Raw genomic sequence first — 5,414 nt, 5'->3', positions numbered from 1 at the left:
GGGCAGCCCCACCGGAGTGAGGAGGGGCGTGGTGACCGGCATTCCCTGCGCGATAGGAAGCCGCGGGGTTCGCTGGGAAGTGAAGTTCCAACCTTGTCCATGTTTCTTAGGTTTCTAAGGGCTCAGAAAGAGATTCGTGCATCACTATCTCAACAAACACAGGTGGTGGCACTAGCGCTACAGATCTGTGATTTAGCGCTGGGGACATTATGGCATCTGAAACAATTCTGAGTTGAGTGAAAGTAGAACTTCCTCTGAACGTACTTTTCTACCTTTTGAAAGGAACACTGGACTCCGAAGGTTCTGGGGTTGAATCTTGGCTCAGCTACTAATCAGCCCTGCTATCTCAAGCAACTTCTTTGCACCTTAGACTCATCATTGGTAAAAATGGGAGGAGTAATGCCAATCTTACTGCTTGTTGTCAGGGTTACAAGCTATGATCACCTGGGGATCTTGTTAAAATGTGGATTCTGATTCACTGCAGCTGCAGTTTGCCCTGAGATTCTGCATTTCTAACAAGTTCCTGGGTGCTGCCAATGCTGAAAGCAGACGCCTGTAAAACAGTTGACGCTGGAAATTTCTGTAACCCACCCCTCTCACTGACTCAGGAACCGCCCAACACCCAACTTTCCCTTAGTCTCCTCCTTCCCCTTAGCCTACAACCATACTCAAACTAATTTCTCTTGCTCCTTCATTTCTCCACCAAATATCTTTAAAGGGTAATCTATGTTCATGGTCTTTGCTTTTACACTCAGATCAAAGCCAGATTTTAAAAAATAGTTTCATTTAGAGCTCTCCTGACTTCTTAATTGTCAAAACCATATACAGCAGGTGTTTGATTAATATTGTTTCATTCAACACCATTTAGTTGTAATGTTGATGAATGTCCTTAGAACTTAACTCTTGCTTTTATCAATTAGCCTGTGGCAAAATTGTTTTCAGTGTTTCACGTAAAGCCTCAGTTTCCAAGAACCTATCAATGATGTTCAGTGAGAACTTACTGTACCGTAGTCTTACTTGATCTTGCAAATGGCTTTTTACAATAAAAACTCAATCCTCCTGATATCCTCTTGTCCCACTGTTTATAAGACACGATACTCCTTTCTCTTCTCTGACTTACCATTTTCAGTTCTTTGCAGGCTTTCCCTCCTCTGCCCACTGAATTCCCCTCCGAAGTTCCACTGTTTGTTCCCAACTATTGTTACCCTAAATACATTCTATTGGTGATCTCCTCTCCATAACGTCAGCCATCACCATGTAACAGATCCTGTACGTACATATATGTACAGCCCAACTCTCCCTCATGTCTCAAAGGTCGACGTTTCCAACTGTTTATTCGACATCTCCAACAATGTAACCTGAGGAAGGGAACTTTCTACTCACAAAAGCTTTCTGTGTGTAGCTTTTCGATGCACCCCTCACAGCTCCCTCCTCCATATCTCCAGCACTCCGTCCGTACCCAGACCATCCCAGAAATCATGGTGCATTGCAGTTATCTGGTTGCACATCAGTCTCCCTCTGCCCCTTCACAGACAGGAGGCAAGAATAACTAATCAATCTCTAGATCCTTAGCATTAACTACAGTAACTAGTATGTTATATGTACCTTGTTTTGCTGTTGAGTCAATGAATGAGCTTGACTTCCTGAGAAAAATAATTCACACCTCATAAATTCAATAAATATGTAATTTTTTAGCCAAATGAACCTAAAATATACAAACAGCAAAAACGCACTGTGAGATGAATTTTCATAAGCAATGGCATAGAATCAGGACCCCAGCCAGGAAACAACATTACCAGCATCTCAAAAACTCCCTGTTCCCTCTTCCAATCACAGATGCCCCCTGGGAATAACTACTTTTCCCACTTTCTAGCACCAGAGGTTAGTTTTGCCTGTTTGGGGACTTGACATACATGGAATCATACAGAATATTTTCTTTGGTTTCTGCTTCTTTCACTCAACATTATGTCTGTCAGTTCATCTGTGTTGTTGCGTGTGTTTGCAGTTCATTCATTGCCATTGCTGTATAGCATTCCCTCGTACGAATATACCACAATTTATTTGTGTCTTCTCCTGGTGATGGAGAGTTTTGTCTATTATAAATAGTGCTACTAGGAAACTTCTTGTACATAGCTTTTGGTGAACATAAATACTCATTTCTGTTGGATATCCATATATTAATCAAGGTCCAGTCAGAAAACAGAAATCACCAGTAATTTGAACAGGGAAAGTTTCGTATAAAGAGCTATTAATTAGTAACAGAGGATTGGTTTCTATGAGGGGCTAAGCAACTCCCAAGATTACAGGGAGAGCAGATGTAAGGAGCAGCTACTGCCCAGGACCACAACAGACCACCCAAGGAAGTAGCAACTTGGAAAGAGGGTCTTCTCCCCTGAAAATGGAGACTCAGGTCTTACTGAAGGTTTGGCTGTAGCCATCTGGCTAGCAGAGAAGTTCAGTGAGGCGCTGAGAAAACTCTCTGAGCCTCCTCTGGGGTCCAGCTGGGGCAGGGGCCAATTTCTCTGGAAGCTGCTGGTGGGGTATTGTACTCTCTAGGAAGTTGGCTGGGGCTCTGGCAGAACCTGCTGGTGACCCCCTGCGAGGGTACTGCTGAACTCATGCAGGTGAGTGCCAAAGCATAACATGCCAGAACCAAGAAGACAGGTCCCCTCCTCCTATCTGGCTCCTGCAGCGCCCTCCCTGGCGGAGCTTGGCATCACAAGCAGGATCGTGAAGAGTGGATTTGGAGCCGAAAGGCTGTAAATGGACAACTGGAACACCCTAGGTTTTTCAGGGGTTATTTCAACTTCAATAGTGTAATTGTTTCATCATAAAACCAAAGTGATGAATTATAGGCATGGCTTCATCTCCTACACTTTTTTTCTTCCTTTTCCCCTCCCTGAGCTCCAACTTCTAGCATCTTTGAGTGAATAGCATCCTCTTAGACAGCAGCTGGGCGCACCCTGTTTAAACCTTTGCACAGTCCTCTCCCCTTGTGAAAAAGGACCTATTGTTCTGCGAGTGTCCATCATCTTTGCCCCCGTGTTGCAGCGGCCAAGGCTTTTCTTCTGTTTCCAGCCACTCAGACATATTTTGCATCATTTATAAAATCCACTTAATCAAACTGTTGACCAAAAACTTAAGAGAGATGACTCCTGAGGGAGACTCCCTGACAAGTGTCCTCATGTGGACAGTCCTCCAGAGATGTGTCATTTTTTTAACTTGTTTTCCACGTGTATTACATGAGGATGGATGATTTTTTCCCTCCCTGTATCACATAAATCTTGAGGTACTTAACGCTGTTCACAACAAATATACTTAAAGCATGTGTAAAGCCGCAATATTGTTGTCACTTGTTTCATAAGTCAGATTCGAGCAATGCCCCAGTGTACTGATAGACTTCTATAATCTAGCTTCTTCAAGGAGGTTACTAAAAGACAGATTTTCCTTCTCAGAGTACTGTCGTTTAGGCAAGACAGAGCTTTGGCTAGGAAGGAAATCTTCTCCACCGGAATGTTAGTGGCACAAGGTCAAGGACTTCAGCCACGGTATCCTCCAAACTTAGATGGCATCTGGCTGTAGTAAATGGTCAGTGAGTAATGGTAGGACAGTAGGAAGGAAGGACAGACAGATGGGGTTGGGGGGCAGGAGGAGGAAGAAGGATCATTAGCAAAACCAGCTCCCTTCTCAGGGGGCCTTACACACGGGGCAGGAGAGGGGCTGCAGACGGTCCCTGGCATGGGAGAACATGCAAAGCAGAACGGCCACCCAGAGGAACCACCCTCAGGGCCCAGGCCTGCACGCAGGAACCACCTGTGCTTGACCCACACACCTCATGGGTCCCCATCACTGCTGCTCACCTGACGTTTGTCACATAGTGTGACTGAATTGAGGTGGCAAATGTAAATGACTCAGCAACAGGCGCTGTTGCACCACGTACCTTTGGGAAAAGAACAATGTCGGAGAACCGACTTTTTCCACCAAGTGTGACACGTCTCGAAGTTACTGGCTTCACTCCCCGCTCCCCGCCAGCACTGAAAATGTGTTCAGGGGGAAAAAAAAACACGAGATCATTTAATTTTAATTTTCTTACACTGGTTCTGTCACCATTTTCCTATCTCCAGGAGTAAGCGTACGAGAAGATGTCACTCACCCACGTACTGAAACACGCTTTGATCTGTTCCGGGGGGTGACTGCTTCCGTTCATAAATGCCTCCACGTGTAGCTCATCTACCCCTCCATCCATCATGGGGCAGAAAGGGGTTATTATGCACAGGAAAAAACCTGAGCGTCAAAAAGGTTAAATGTATTTCCTAAGGCCCCCAAATTTATATGCACGTGGGACCAGGCAGGTGAGGTGAATGTGGCACTCTGATTGCAAAGCATGGGTGTTTTGTTGGGGGGTCAGAGACTGTAAGCTCTGTTTGGGTATTTTCAAATTCACATTAAACATAGTATTTTTAATTGTGTGACATACACATAACAGAATTTACCATCACAACCATGTGTAAGTGTACAGTTTAGTGGCACTGAAGGCATGTATTTGCATTGCTGTGCAACCATGGCCACTGTCCATCCCCAGAACTCTTTCCATCTTGCAAAACTGAAACTCTGTCCCATTAAACAATCACTCACCCTTCTCTCCTCCCCCAGCCCCAGTAAACCACCATTCTGATTTCAGCGTCTATGAATTTGATGGCTCTAGGTACCTCATAGAAGTAGAACCCTGCAGTAGTGAGTATTTTTGTGACTGGCTCATTCCACTTAGTATAATGTCCTCAAGGCTCATCGGCGGTGCAGCATGGGTCACCATTGACTTCCTTGCCAAGGATGAATAATATTCCAAATGTACCATGCTTCCTTCATCCGTTCATCCATCAAGGAACACTGGGGTTGCTTCCACCCCTTGACGTTGTAAGTAATACTCCACAAGCGTGGGTGCACAGACATCTCTTTGAGACCCTGCTTTCAGTGCTCCTGAAACATCCAGAGTGCATTGCTGGATCGTGTGATTCTGTGTTGAATTTTTTGAGAAATCATCCTACTATTTTCCACAGCAGCCACACCATTTTATATTTTTACCAACAGTTCACAAGGGTTCCCTGTCCTCCATATCCTCACCAACACTTGTTATTTTCTGTTTTGTTTTGTTTTGAATAGTTGCCATCCTAATGGGTGTGAAGTGGTACCCATTGTGGTGTTGAGTGGCATTTCCCGAATGATGAGTGACGTTGAGCATCTCGTAAGATGCTCACTGGCCATTCGTAAACTGTCTTTGGAGAAACGTCTATTCAGGGTCTTTGCTTTGGCAACTTTAAAGCATGGAACGCACCACTCTCTGAGCCAGATGCTTTCCGTAGACCTCTGTCCCACCCTAGGTGACAGAGCCGGGCGAGGGAGGAGGCTGTGACCCG

This window comes from Phyllostomus hastatus, unplaced genomic scaffold (assembly GCF_019186645.2).
Source record: "Phyllostomus hastatus isolate PE091 unplaced genomic scaffold, TTU_PhHast_1.1 phas_scaffold_114, whole genome shotgun sequence".
Classification (NCBI taxonomy): Eukaryota; Metazoa; Chordata; class Mammalia; order Chiroptera; family Phyllostomidae; genus Phyllostomus; species Phyllostomus hastatus.
The sequence above is the reverse complement of the archived record's forward strand: the minus strand, read 5'-3'. Positions refer to the sequence as shown.